The sequence below is a fragment of the Eucyclogobius newberryi genome, unplaced genomic scaffold (genome assembly GCF_026437365.1).
Source record: "Eucyclogobius newberryi isolate DKJ021-1_F unplaced genomic scaffold, fEucNew1.0.hap1 SCAF_22, whole genome shotgun sequence".
NCBI lineage: Eukaryota > Metazoa > Chordata > Actinopteri > Gobiiformes > Gobiidae > Eucyclogobius > Eucyclogobius newberryi.
The window spans coordinates 4,187,304-4,202,864 of record NW_027315857.1 but is presented as its reverse complement, the minus strand read 5'-3'; the positions used below and the strand labels follow the sequence as shown (position 1 = coordinate 4,202,864).

Sequence of the window (15,561 nt, the reverse complement as noted above, 5' to 3'; positions counted from 1 at the left end):
TAAAAGATGGCACGATAGCGCCACTTCCAAACGTCAAAATACATTGTGCCTATGGGACATAGAGCCACAAAATTCAGTACATGCATTCCTCTCATGAGAACAAAAAAAATTATATATTATTGCGTACACGCCCCCTGACTAACCGTATGGCCGCCATCTTTGGCAGCCTTGCAACTATCCGACCAAACATGCATGTGACAAGAGCAGCGCGAAGTGCGGCATGTCTTACTAAAAACACTCCTGGCATTGTGTTGAGCCATACTTAACTGCTAAAATGAAAAGTCTATGGGGAGTGAGTGGGTAAGCTCGACGGGATGGTGAATGAATGTATTGAAATGTTTACCCCTCAGTGATGTGGGAAAGACTCTCCAAATTCTTGTTATATCGTATATATACGATATAACAAGAATTGATCGGGGAAATTATCGGAGATACACCCTACAATAAATTTGTGTCCAACAAAAAGTTTCTTACACTGATTAGTCGGTGATGACCCTTGATTTGTGAAACAGACTCCACTTCTTACAAAAGCACATCAGCAAATTGAAGCAGACTTTTCCACCTACTGTAGTTGCACTGTAGTTGTAGGTCTTCCGTCAACTTCTTCTTTGGTGTTTTATGGCGGTTGGTATTCAAGTGTTATATTACCGCCACCTACTGTAGTTGTACGTCTTAGACTATTCCTTAGTCTTCTTCCTCTTCTTCTTTGGTGTTTTATGGCGGTCTTCTTTGTTTTTTTATGGCAGTTGGTATCCAAGTGTTGTTTTTTTATGGCAGTTGGTATCCAAGTGTTGTTGTTTTATGGCAGTTGGTATCCAAGTGTTACATTACTGCCAGACTTTATTCCTTAGACTTTATTCCAACAGACTTTATCCAACAGTTCTACTAGATATCCAAGTGTTACATTACCCCTTTAGACTTTTGACTTTATTATTTAGACTTCTAGTTTCTTCTTCTTTTCTTCTTCTTTGGTGTTGTTGTTGTTTTATGGCGGTTGGTATCCAAGTGTTACATTACCGCCAGACTTTATTCTTCAGACTTTATTCCAGCTGGCATTCTAGTATGGTTGTTGTTGTTGTTGTTGTTGTTTTATGGCGGTTGGCATCCAAGTGTTGCATTACCGCCAGACTTTATTCCTCAGACTCTGTCGTAGTCCGTGTTTTATTTGAATGAGCGGACATAACCAAGGAGGGTGACATTCTAGAGTCTAGGCTTTTAAGACACTGAATCCTGACATCATGGTTACGGTTGTTATGCAAGAATAGGTTTGTTTATTCTTTAAAGAATAAAGTCTAAAATCTAAACAATAAAGTCTAAAGAATTACTACTTACTACTACTAGAACTACTTAAATGAAGAGAATACCCTGGTTGTGGATAGAGAGGATTTTGTACTCTTTATGGTGGATGTTGTAAACTGTGCTGCTCAGACTCAAAGCAGAACTGAAAGGATCAGGATCATTGCTAAAGCTGCAGGGAGATTCCTTGGAACAAAGGAGCTTGATTGGGCAGATATAGAAAACAGGCTAAAGGCGCTAAATGGGAGTCGGAGTGATGGGGGTCTGCTTGTGGGGAGTCAGAGTGATCAGAGTGACGAGATGGGGGTGGGGGTGGTCTCCTGTCCTCGCCCAGTCTCGTAGACGCACAGTCTCGTAGACGCACGGCTACCAAGCAGCGACATCAGTGGACATATTAAAGCCTATAGAATGAAGCCTAAAGAATAAAGCTGTACGGTGGAAGCACCGAACGTCAAAGAAGGAGAGGAAGATGAAGAAGAGTCTCCCTGGAATAAAGCCGGTTGTTGTTGTTGTTGTTGTTGTTGTTTTATGGCGGTTGGCATCCAAGTGTTGCATTACCGCCAGACTTTATTCCTCAGACTTTGTCGTAGTTGTTGTTGTTGTTGTTTTATGGCGGTTGGCATCCAAGTGTTGCATTACCGCCAGACTTTATTCTCTGAAACAACAACAACTATTCTAGTCACAAAGACATATCATGACCTCATGGGCTTTGTAACACCAAAGCAATGGAAGGAGTACTTTTACGGACTACGACAGAGTCTGAGGACTACGACAGGGTCTGAGGAGTGAAGTCTGGCGGTGGTGCGGCACTTGGATGCCAGCCGCCATAAAACAACAACAACAACAACAACAACAACAACAACAACAACAACAACAACAACTTCTATAGGATACAATAACAAAGACATCTCATGACCTCATGGGCTTTATAACACCAAAGCAATGGAAGAAGAACTTTTAAGGACTACGACAAAGTCTGAGGAATAAAGTCTGGCGGTAATGCAACACTCGGATGCCAACCGCCATAAAACACCAACAACAACAACAACAACAACTACGACAAAGTCTGAGGAATAAAGTCTGGCGGTAATGCAACACTCGGATGCCAACCGCCATAAAACACCACCAACAACAACAACAACAACTACGACAAAGTCTGAGGAATAAAGTCTGGCGGTAATGCAACACTTGGATGCCAACCGCCATAAAACAACAACAACAACAACAACAACAAGAGACTGACACAGTCTCTTCATTTAAGTCCAGGCTTAAAACGTTCCTCTTTGAAATCGCTTATGGTCAGACCAGTTAGGAACAGAAATATAAACCCACAGCTTTAGCTATGCTGCCCTAGGAGTAACTATGCCGGGGGAAGTATGGCAGCTTGAGCACTACACTCTTCTTCTGACTACTTATTATATTAAAAAATATTTATTTTTTAATTCCACTTGAAAACTGTTCACCGCCTTCTTTTTCTTTTTCTCACTCCTGAGGACCTGTGGACCCAGATGCTCCTCTCCTGGTGAAGTGGTCCCTGCCCTGTATGGATGGTCCCTCATCTGCCTGAAGAGTGGGTCCAGCTCGACCCAGACGGTTCCTCATCTGCCTGAAGAGTGGGTCCAGCTCACCTCGGACGGTCCCTCATCTGCCTGAAGAGTGGGTCCAGCTCGACTCTGACGGTTCCTCATCTGCCTGAAGAGTGGGTCCAGCTCACCTCGGACGGTCCCTCATCTGCCTGAAGAGTGGGTCCAGCTCGACCCAGACGGTTCCTCATCTGCCTGAAGAGTGGGTCCAGCTCACCTCGGACGGTCCCTCATCTGCCTGAAGAGTGGGTCCAGCTCGACTCTGACGGTCCCTCATCTGCCTGAAGAGTGGGTCCAGCTCCAGTCTCCCTCGCGTCCGTCTGTGAGAGTCAGATCTCTCCTTCACTCTGGAACTCCTCCAGGTTTCTACTTTTTCCCAAGGAGATTTTTTGTAGTTTTTCCTGGCCGAGAAGGAGGGTCTAAGGACAGAGGACACCACAGACATTGTCTGACTTCATCGCCACCACAGACATTGTTGATTCATTTCTCACTGTGGCCCTCAGAGGCAACCGTTATTGTGATTTTGGGCCTTACAAAAATAAATTGAATTGAATTGAGAAGGTGGCGGTAATGTAACACTTCAACCGCCATAAAACACCAAAAAAGAAGATATTGAAAATAGTAATCAGTGTACAGTCTTTTGTAGAAAAAGGTTCAGTTGTAGTCATCTGGACTCAGTTTTAGAAAAAAAAACAAGACTGTGGTAAGCCCTGCCCACCGGACGGGCCCTCCTAAAGTAGAAGAAAAAGTTGTTTGTTTCAACAGAAACTTACACCTCTTTGTTTTCTATCAAGCTAGCCCCTTTGCTATCAGTCCTTTAATGGTCTATTAGTCTCCCTTTTGTCCCAGTCTCTCTTTTTCTCTTCCCTGAGTACCTGATTAGCATCCAAATGCCCTGGATGTCTACCTCTCCAGGGGATCAAAATCCCATTATAAACCACAGGAAGATTGAACCTTAAACCTCCATTCCTATTTAATGATGGTCTTTCTTTTTTAACAAAAATAGCCTCTTTAACTCCTCTTTCAAACCATCTTTTCTCCCTGCTTAGAATCTTCACCGCACTGTCTTTAAACGAGTGATTAGAGGCTTTAAGATGAAGATGCACGGCGCTCTGTGGTCCTGAACTAGTATTTCTTCTGTGCTGATAAAGCCTCTTGTGCAGTGGCTGTTTAGTCTCCCCTATGTTTCCTTCTCTGTTCTGTGTGGGTGTTTCTATCCCTTATGTCTCAGGACTGTCTGAAAAATTGAGAATTTTTAGACAACATGCACTTTAACACACTTTAACCCTTCGGAGTCCGGAGCTTTTTTGGCCGTTTTTGGGTACCTTCAATTTTGCCCTGATATACTACATAAAGAAATGTTTACCAGACCAATGTTGGGTATCTTTCTTTTCAGCACAACCTCACCTATATGATCAGTTAGTTAGTTTTTCACTTTGACATACTATTTCAACATAACTGGACCTAAACACACACAGAAAACACAAAATCCGTCTAGAAAAATTATGTTTTTTTATTGTAAAACCCTCAAACATGCTCAACCAAGCATTTAAAAAGGTTCAAACTGAACCACAAGGTGCAAATATGAACATATAAAAGTATTCTTGTGATATATACAAGCAATAAACCACTATTTACAATAAAAAGTAGGTAAATCCTCAGGCGTTTTTCTATTTGTGCTACTTTTCAAAACAGTTTCTGTCCAAAATGACACAGAGAGCCACACCACAGGCCTTGTACTTCCATGTGAGTGATGTTCATTTTGAGCAAAACCAATGCTGTCTTAACAAGGCACTGAAGGCATTACTGAGAGAGTTTTCACTCACGTTCTCGTGGTTATTGAAAACTCCAGCTATAACTACTTTATCCCAGGCTAACACTAAGTTTGATATAAAGTCAAGAAACTCTGAATAGGGACCAGGAGGTTGGTAGATAAGTATGAACAAAACTCCATTTTGGTTTCTCCAATTTGGACACGTGATTGATTGCATGAGGCTTTCAAATGAGTGAAATGCATTGTTAGTTTTAGGGCTCATGAGTAGGCTTGAGTGTGAGATCACTGCCACACCACCACCTCGGCCTGTGCTCCTGGAAGTCTGAAAGTTAACATGGGTGGGTGGGTGGGTGGGGTTAACATGGGTGGGTGGGTGGGGTGGACTCATTTAGTCTGACATAATAATCTTGTGAGCCAAGTTTCAGTCAGAGCTAGAAGATCTATGTTATAATCACTAATTATTTAATTAACTAAAAGCAATTTAGAGTAAATTGACATATTGTTTAGCAGTCCACATTTTATATGCTTATTTATTTGTTTATTTGTGTCATTAAGTTATTTGGTCTTAAATAGTTTTTTTCTGAGATGTGACTTTTTGGCTTTATTTGCACGAGGGACACGAGGGACACACAGTCTCTATCTGCCTTGAATCTTAACACTTCACATGTGACAGAGCGGGCGAGAGTTCCCGAGGCTCTGCGCCCGGGACTCATCCTTAGATGGTCACTTTAGGCGACCAAGACTATCTGTCAGATTCTGAACTAATAGGGATGAACCCTCGTATCCACGTGAACATGAGTGATGACGCTCTCAGTAATGCCTTCAGCGCCTTGTTAGACAGCATTGGTTTCACTCAGAATGTAAATATAGCGGCTCACACTCACAAGAACACTCTGGATCTTGTCCTAACGTATGGAACAGAGATTAGTGACCTCATTGTCCTCCCTCAAAACCCTATATTGTCAGATCATTTCCTAATTACCTTTCAGTTTATTCTTAAAGATCATCCAGTCCCACAAAATAAAGTTATAATGAAAAGGACAATATCTGAAAAATCTATCTCAAAATTCAAAGAAATAATGGAGCCAATATTCAGTGACATGTCATGTGATCCTGCTGAGAACAGCTTTAGTCCCAGTTTAAGTGATCAATTTGTCGACTTGACCATGAATTCTCTGAAGTCTGCTCTTGACGTTGTCGCGCCGTTAAAGCAGAAGGTCATTAGGCCAAAGCGCGCCTCCCCATGGTACAACCAAGAACTGCGTTCACATAAACAAAGAGTTAGAAAGTTAGAGGGATTATTTCGTCGCTCTCACACCGAAGAATCCCTAAAAGCATGGAAAAGTTGCCTGCTGTCCTATAAGCAGGCTCTGCGTAAGGCCCAAACCAGATATTATTCAAATCTAATAGAAGTCAACAAAAGTAACACTAAATTCCTTTTCAGCACTGTAGCTAGGCTAACAAACTGTCACAGTGCAGTAGAGCCCTCAATCCCAGCTACACTTAGCTCTGATGATTTCCTCCTATTTTTTAACAATAAAATAAAAACAATCAGAGATAAATTAGATGAAATTACCCCCGCTATTAGCCCTGAACTAGCCCAAGCTGTAAATCTAACGTCCCATATAAATCCACCTGTAAATTTAGAAAGGTTCACAGCTGTTGATCAAGCAGAGATAACTTCAGCCATTATGTCCTCTAAAAGCTCAACTTGTGTCCTAGACCCCATTCCAAGCTCCTCAAAGACATTCTCCCCCTAATTATAGACCCTATTCTTAATATAATAAATACTTCACTTGAATTGAAAGTGGCTATGTTCCACAGTCCTTCAAACATGCAGTCATTAAACCTCTTCTGAAAAAGCCTAATCTAGATCCCGACCTATTGGTAAACTACAGACCTATTTCAAATCTTCCCTTCGTCTCTAAAATCCTTGAAAAAGTTGTAGTAAAACAGCTTTGTCGCCACCTGCAGGATAATAACTTATTTGAAGTTTTCCAGTCAGGGTTCAGAGCCCACCACAGCACTGAAACTGCACTAGTTAAAGTATGTCGGTGTAATCCCTCATTCGTCCAGGCGTGTTCCATAGTAGAAAAAGCTTCAGTTGTAGTCATCTGGACCCTGAAGAGTGCCAGCGACCCTGAAGAGTGCCAAACCACCTCCTTCAAATATCACATCTGAAGAGAGAAAAGCACTTTCAGCACTGGAAAAAGATCATAGCATCAACATCCTCCCAGCAGACAAGGGACGTTGCACTGTGATTCTCAACGCAGCTGATTACGAAGCCAAAGTCCACACCCTCCTCGAGGACACAACCACATACGAACGCTTGAAAAGAGATCCGACCAGTGGCTACAAGAAGAAAGTGATAGACTGTTTACAAAGGCTGGAAAAAGAGGAAGCGATAGACCGGCCTCTGTATTACAGACTGTATCCTGGTGAAGCCATGCCTTGCATTTATGGCCTTCCAAAAATACACAAAAAGGATGTTCCACTCAGACCCATAGTGTGCAGCACAGATTCCATCACTTACAATGTGGCCAAGCATTTAACAACTATATTGGCTCCGCTTGTGGGGAATTCGGAACATCATGTGGAAAACACGAACAACTTTGTGGATAAAGTGAAACATCTCCAACTGGACCCAGATGACCTCATGGTTTCATATGATGTTGTGTCCCTGTTCACCTGCATCCCGACCTCTGATGCAGTAGCAGCGGTGAGGATCAGACTGCAGGAAGACACCACCCTACAGGAAAGGACCAAACTGACACCTGAACACATATGTAAACTGTTGGACATCTGTCTGAACACCACCTACTTTCAATTCCGGGGACAATTTTACAGACAGATTCATGGCTGTGCCATGGGCTCGCCCGTCTCTCCCATAGTGGCCAACCTGTACATGGAGCACTTTGAGAAGAAGGCACTGGCCTCATTCTCAGGCATAGCCCCAAAACTGTGGCTTCGCTATGTCGATGATACTTTTGTAACAATCAAGGAACAAGAGCTGGAAACCTTCTCTGATCACATCAATGCTGTGGACCCACATATCAGGTTTACAAGAGAAGACGCTAAGGAGAATCGCTTGGCCTTTCTTGATTGTTCCACGATCAGAGGAGAGGACGGGAAACTCCAAATAGAAGTATATAGGAAACCCACACACACGGACCAGTATCTGCTCTTTGGTTCCAACCACCCACTACAGCACAAGCTGGGGGTGATCAGAACCTTACAACACAGAGCTCAAGGTGTGCCCACCAGCTCAGAGGGCAAGAAGAAAGAGGAAAAACATGTCCGAAATGCCCTCTCAGCCTGTGGTTACCCCGCTTGGGCTCTCAACAGAGTGAAGAGAACCAAGAAGCAGGACAAAAGGGAAACTGAACAGAGAAGGAAGGGTGTTTCTATCCCTTATGTGTCTGGCCTGTCGGAAAAACTGCAGAGAATTTTTAGACAACACGAAGTCCCTGTTTATTTTAAACCAGGAAACACTTTAGGACAAAAACTGGTTCACCCTAAGGACAAGTTGCCGACTCAAAAACAGAGCAATGTAGTTTATTCGATCCAATGCAGTGAAGAAAGCTGTAAAGGACGTTACATAGGTGAGACGAAACAGCCTCTACACAAGAGGCTCTATCAGCACAGAAGAAATACAAGTTCAGGACCTCAGAGTGCCGTGCATCTCCATCTTGAAGCCTCTAATCACTCGTTTGAAGACGGTGAGGTGAAGGTTTTAAGCAGGGAGAAAAGATGGTTTGAAAGAGGAGTCAAGGAAGCTATTTTTGTTAAAAAAGAAAGACCTTCTTTAAACAGAAATGGAGGGCTCAGATTCTATCTTCCTGGTATCTATAATGGAATACTGAACCCCTGGAAAGGTATAGGACCAGGACCAGGACATTTAGATGCTAATCAGGTACTCAGGGTGTTTGAGCCAGGGTCTCACAAAGACAAAGAGGATTCTAATAGGCCATTAAAATTCTGAATAGGCTAGCTGGTAGATACAAGGGGGGAGTTTCTGTTGAAACAAACAACTCTTTCTACTTCAGGAAGGCTCCTCCCAATGGGCGGGTCTTACCACAGAACAGTATTAATATCAGAGTTCTCGATCTAAATTCTTTTATTGACAATGACTCTTGGATGAGAGTCGAAACGTCTATTTTTTCAAACTGAGTCCAGATGACTACAACTGAAGCTTTTTCTACTATGCACTAGTTAAAGTCACAAATGATTTGTTATTAGCCGCTGACGATGGACTGGTCTCAATCCTGGTCCTGTTGGACCTCAGCGCAGCGTTTGACACCATTGACCACAACATTCTACTGCAGAGGTTAGAATGTGATGTAGGTGTTGGAGGAACAGCCCTTAGCTGGTTTAAATCCTATCTATCTGATAGGTACCAATTTGTTAATGTAAACCAGAGCTCCTCACCTTGCTCTAAAGTAATTTACGGTGTGCCACAGGGTTCGGTACTCGGTCCAATTCTGTTTACTCTTTATATGCTACCATTAGGCAACATTATCAGAAAGCATGGCATTAACTTCCACTGCTATGCAGATGACACTCAGCTGTATTTATCAATGAAACCTGATCAGAGCGATCAAGTAGACAGACTTAGTACTTGTGTGAAGGAGATAAAAACCTGGATGACACTTAACTACCTGCTTCTTAACCCTGAAAAAACCGAGGTCATTGTGCTTGGCCCTAAACATCTACGAGATGCTCTATCTGAGCAGATAGTCACACTGGACAATGTCAGTGTAGCCTCCAGTTCTACTGTAAGAAACCTTGGAGTCTTATTTGACCAGGAGCTCTCATTTAAAGCTCATATAAATCAAGCTTGTAAAACAGCCTATTTCCATTTGCGCAACATAGCCAAAATCAGAAGAATCCTGCCTAAAAGTGATGCCGAAAAACTTATCCATGCATTTGTAACGACTAGATTAGACTACTGTAACTCCCTGCTTGCAGCGTGTCCTAAAAGCTCCATAAAAAGCTTTCAACTGGTTCAAAATGCAGCAGCAAGATTACTAACAGGAACAAAAAGAAGAGAGCACATTACGCCAGTGCTGAAGTCTCTTCACTGGCTCCCCGTCCAGTTTAGAATCAAATTTAAAATTCTACTCTTGACCTACAAAGCCATAAATGACATGGCCCCATCCTACCTCAAAGATGCTATAGAACCATATCATCCAAACAGAACTCTTCACTCTCAGAATGCTGGCCTTCTGGTGGTGCCAAGAGTCTCTAAAAGTACTGTAGGAGGTAGAGCGTTTAGCTACCAAGCTCCTGTGTTATGGAATCAGCTCCCGACCCATGTTAAATATGCTGACACAGTCTCTTCATTTAAGTCCAGGCTTAAAACGTTCCTCTTCGAAATCGCTTATGGTCAGACTAGTTAGGAACAGAAAGATAAACCCACAGCTTTAGCTACGCTGCCCTAGGAGTAACTATGCTGGGGGAAGTATGACAGCTTGAGCACTATCCTCTTCTTCTGACTACTTATGCTATCAAACAATATTTATTTTTTGATTCCACTTGCAAACTGTTCACCGCCTTCTTTTTCTTTCTTTCACTCCTGAGGACCTGTGGACCCAGATGCCCCTCCCCTGGTGAAGTGGTCCCTGCCCTGTGTGGACGGTCCCTCATCTGCCTGAAGAGTGGCTCCAGTTCGCCTCCGACGGTCCCTCATCTGCCTGAGGAGTGGGTCCAGCTCGACTCCGACGGTCCCTCATCTGCCTGAAGAGTGGGTCCAGCTCGACTCCGACGGTCCCTCATCTGCCTGAAGAGTGGGTCCAGTTCGCCTCAGTCGGTCCCTCATCTGCCTGAAGAGTGGGTCCAGTTCGCCTCAGTCGGTCCCTCATCTGCCTGAAGAGTGGGTCCAGTTCGCCTCAGTCGGTCCCTCATCTGCCTGAAGAGTGGGTCCAGTTCGCCTCAGTCGGTCCCTCATCTGCCTGAAGAGTGGGTCCAGCTCCAGTCTCCCTCGTGTCCGTCTGTCCGTCTGTGAGAGTCGGATCTCTCCTTCACTGGAACTCCTCCAGGTTTCTACGGTTTTTTTCCCAAAGAGGTTTTTTTTTGTAGTTTTTCCTGGCCGAGAAGGAGAGTCTAAGGACAGAGGACCCTGGGACATCGTCCCTCGCCACCACAGACATTGTCTGACTCCCTCGCCACCACAGACATTGTTGATTCATTTCTCCCTGTGGCCCTCAGAGGCAACTGTTGTTGTGATTTTGGGCCTTACAAAAATAAATTGATTTGATTTGATTTGATTTGAAGTGGGATGGATTCCCCAAAACGCACTCCAGTTGTCAACAAAGACTACATTGTTTTGAGGGCACCATCTAGATAACCAGCTGTTGAATGCTGAAAGACAGCTGTACAATTCAGCATTGAGTCTTTCCTCCATGTCCACAGTAATGTAGATAGGAGCATGGTCACCTAAGTCTATTGTGTCTTTATCTGCCTCTGTGATTTTAGATCCGCCTTTATTGAAGATAAAGGAATAGTCTATTGTAGAATAGATTGTATGTGGATTGTAATTTTTTTCATAAATGGCGTGCACTAGGGTTCATCTCCCTCCAAATGTCAATCAGTCCTATATTCTTCATGAATTTACGGAACTTCTTATTTAGCTTATTTTAGCTTTGGAGCTGGATCTTGAGCTTTGGAGCTCCGGTTTTTACTGTGAAGTGTATTGACTGCGCTGGTCCGCACACTTGAAGGTGATTGTGGGATGCACCCACTATCAGTTGGCATGTGGGAATATGCACTTCTCGTCAGGGTTTCGATGTTATTTGCCAGAACTCTGAGCGGTTCACCAGCCAGTCTTTATCTGCTTGCCAGTTCTGAGCGGAGGACATCCAGCTGGTTGCACTGTCCAAAACGCCTCTGCAGAGCTCCTACCAGAGCCCCTACCAGAGCCCAATAGTCATCTCTCTCAGCTGGGCTTTACAGTAGCAGACATGACGGTGAATTATCAGTAAAACACAAGGCAAGCTGGAGTGCTTTAACTTTTATAGACCAGCCGGCAGCTCCAGCCAATAGTTCAAATTGGGCATGGAAGGCCTCCCAGTCTGCTTTCCCAGAATATTTTGGCGTTTTCACCTGTATTTGCTCAATTTGGGCGCCTCCATCTTTGTTTAAAATTGGCCCTGTCATGGCAGACATTCGCGGGTCAGAGGATTACCCGGTGCTGAAGCCTGCATCTGTGGCTAACCTGATTGCAGCCTGTCGACTGTAGTGCATCTCCTGTCCCTGGGATCCACTATAACCGTTGTCCTTCACCTCCTCCTTCACTTTATGATGAGTTCCTGACTTGCCCCGCTCCGCAGACATGCTGAATGTTGACACATAGCACCCAGTTCAGGATAGCAGGCTAACGGAGGCTAGCAAGTTGACTCTGTACTGTAGCGTCTCTCTCAGGTTAGTAATGAATGCCAGTTTAGTGCTCACAAGTTGTCACTTTATTTCCAGAACAGAATTTGTTACTGTCGGCCAAAACCACGCCGATAGAACAGGAAATCCAAACCTTGTATCCACAGCCCGCTCTAAGCTCCGCCCCAGAGAGCACACATCACACAAAACAAGTCACTCTCATCTCAAACACAGGCCCAGCCCACCAACATTTGTAACCAATATGTAATGACCTGAACTACACAAAATTACAATGCATATATAACAGTAGGGTGAAAGGAACATTTAACAAGATAATATTTTAACATTGGGGTTGCTACAATATTTACACCCACACCAAAAGCACAACCGAGATAAGAAACCACACTGAACCCGCCCCTTTAGCAAACGGTTTTAAACCAACACACGAACTGGCACAAGCGTCGAAGCCCGCAGCACATTAACAATCACAATCAACACATGTGGCAGCCACAGCTTAAGCTGTTCAAACAAAGCCAGCGATCTCACCGGCTGCCGCTTCAATCTTCACATGTGGAAACCGCGCAGCTCAACAGGTACGAAGCTCTGGTCAGTTTTAGATCAACCCCTCGCTAACTCACGGAAGTCAGAATTTGCTTCAATATGGCGGCCCTCATGGCGGCGCAAAAACACAATAATTATATGGCGGCCCTCGATACGCTTCAGACACTGGACTAGGGTTTGGGACAAGAGAGCGGATTTGGACCCAAGACAGAAAATGATTGCCTGAGCTGTATCAGCGGAACCGGTCTCGGTCGCCGCCATGTTGTCAACGCCATATTGGAATTCTGACGTTTGGGGGTTGATCTAAACCCAACCACAAAGCTCTCCTGTCTCTTGCATCTTTAAACTACTTTCGTCGGTTTCAACTTATGCCCGGGAGAGGAAGCATGCGTCGCTAATTAGAGTCCGGGTTCAAGCCCACACTTACAGTAGTTCCTCCCCAAACACCGCAACAATCAGCCTTTAATCATGTAAGAGTGAAGGATACTCCAAAGAAATGTCCCTCTGTCTCTCCTCTCCTGTCATCTCCCTCTGTCTCTCCTCTCTCTCCTCTTGTCCCTCTGTCTCTCCTCTTCTCCCTCTGTCTCTCCTCTCTCTCCTCTTGTCCCTCTGTCTCTCCTCTCCTCTTCTCCCTCTGTCTCTCCTCTCATCTCTCCTCTCTCTCCTCTTGTCCCTCTGTCTCTCCTCTCCTCTTCTCCCTCTGTCTCTCCTCTCATCTCTCCTCTCTCTCCTCTTGTCCCTCTGTCTCTCCTCTCTTCTTCTCCCTCTGTCTCTCCTCTTGTCCCTCTGTCTCTCCTCTCTTCTCCCTCTGTCTCTCCTCTCTCTCCTCTCATCTCCCTCTGTCTTTCCTCTCTCTCCTCTCATCTCCCTCTGTCTCTCCTCTTGTCCCTCTGTCTCTCCTCTCATCTCCCTCTGTCTCTGTCTCTCCACTCCTCTTCTCCCTCTGTCTCTCCTCTTCTCCCTCTGTCTCTCCTCTTGTCCCTCTGTCTCTCCTCTCATCTCCCTCTTTCTCTGTCTCTCCTCTCCTCTTCTCCCTCTGTCTCTCCTCTCTCTCCTCTTGTCCCTCTGTCTCTCCTCTTGACCCTCTTGACCCTCTGTCTCTCCTCTCTCTCCTCTTGTCCCTCTGTCTCTCCTCTCATCTCCCTCTTTCTCTGTCTCTCATCTCCTCTTCTCCCACTGTCTCTCCTCTCTCCTCTTGTCCCTCTGTCTCTCCTCTTGACCCCCTGTCTCTCCTCTCTCTCCTCTTGTCCCTCTGTCTCTCCTCTCATCTCCCTCTTTCTCTGTCTCTCCTCTCCTCTTCTCCCTCTGTCTCTCCTCTCTCTCTTCTTGTCCCTCTGTCTCTCCTCTTGACCCTCTTGACCCTCTGTCTCTCCTCTCTCTCCTCTTGTCCCTCGTTCTCTCCTCTTGACCCTCTTGACCCTCTGTCTCTCCTCTCTCTCCTCTTGTCCCTCGTTCTCTCCTCTTGACCCTCTTGACCCTCTGTCTCTCCTCTCTCTCCTCTTGTCCCTCTGTCTCTCCTCTCATCTCCCTCTGTCTCTCCTCTTGTCCCTCTCTCTCCTCTCCTCTCATCTCCCTCTGTCTCTCCTCACTCACTTGTACCGATACGCTCATGTTTCACATTTACCATTAAAAGTGTGTGGGATCAAAGCAGAAGAAGCAGAGGGGGCAATATAAGATCTTCATTAATTATGGTTAAAGTAAACTGTTCTCTTCCCCTCCTGTGCTCTCCCCCCCTAATCTGTTCTGCAACACTGGAATTTCCCCATTATGTGACAAATAAAGGTTATCTTATCTTATCTCACATGTCAGGGGTGTTTTAACTTTAGCCGTTACTGTTAAAACCCAAATCAGAAAACCAACAACACCCCCTGTGCATTAACGGGCCCAGGACCATATTGAACACATTAAAAGAAAGGTGCACAGATTTGTTGTTGACAAGAGGCACATAGACATTTTTAATACAGAATTTGATTTATTTAAAAATACGTTTTCTAACAACAATAAGTTTCTTAATAAAAACAGGTCTCAGTGAAATTACACATTCATCGTTGTCCATAAAAACAATCACATTTATGTTGAGGTTAAGAAAAAGGCAAGGTGACGGCGCATACTTGTCCCATCCCTCATGACCTAAAAGTTCAAGATTTAGTGTTAAGGCGGAGCAGATAAGATGGGCCTTAGATGCAGCTTTCCTTTCACCTACAGCTGAGAAACTTCTGCTGCAACCTTGACGGGCAGCGGGCGTGGCTAGTTCAGCCTCACACACACATGGGACCCCAGCTTCACACACATGGGATCCCAGCGTCACACACATGGGACCCCAGCTTCACACACATGGGATCCCAGCTTCACACACACATGGGACCCCAGCTTCACACACATGGGACCCCAGCTTCACACACACATGGGATCCCAGCTTCACACACATGGGATCCCAGCGTCACACACATGGGACCCCAGCTTCACACACATGGGATCCCAGCTTCACACACACATGGGATCCCAGCTTCACACACATGGGATCCCAGCGTCACACACATGGGACCCCAGCTTCACACACATGGGACCCCAGCTTCACACACACATGGGATCCCAGCTTCACACACATGGGATCCCAGCGTCACACACATGGGACCCCAGCTTCACACACATGGGATCCCAGCTTCACACACATGGGACCCCAGCTTCACACACATGGGACCCCAGCTTCACACACACATGGGACTCCAGCTTCACACACATGGGACCCCAGCTTCACACACATGGGACCCCAGCTTCACACACACATGGGACCCCAGCTTCACACACATGGGACCCCAGCTTCACACACATGGGACCCCAGCTTCACACACACATGGGACCCCAGCTTCACACACACATGGGACCCCAGCTTCACACACACATGGGACCCCAGCTTCCAGAACTACCAGCCGCCAAAGCACAATCCAGGAGTTCCCCACAGAGCGACGCGCCACA

General features: G+C 45.2%; 1 pseudogene; it reads left to right on the top strand.

Moving 5' to 3' along the window:
- Positions 1-5,560: 5,560 nt before the first annotated feature.
- LOC140372134 (uncharacterized) lies at positions 5,561-10,052 on the top strand (annotated as a pseudogene).
- The last annotated feature ends 5,509 nt before the right edge of the window (positions 10,053-15,561 follow it).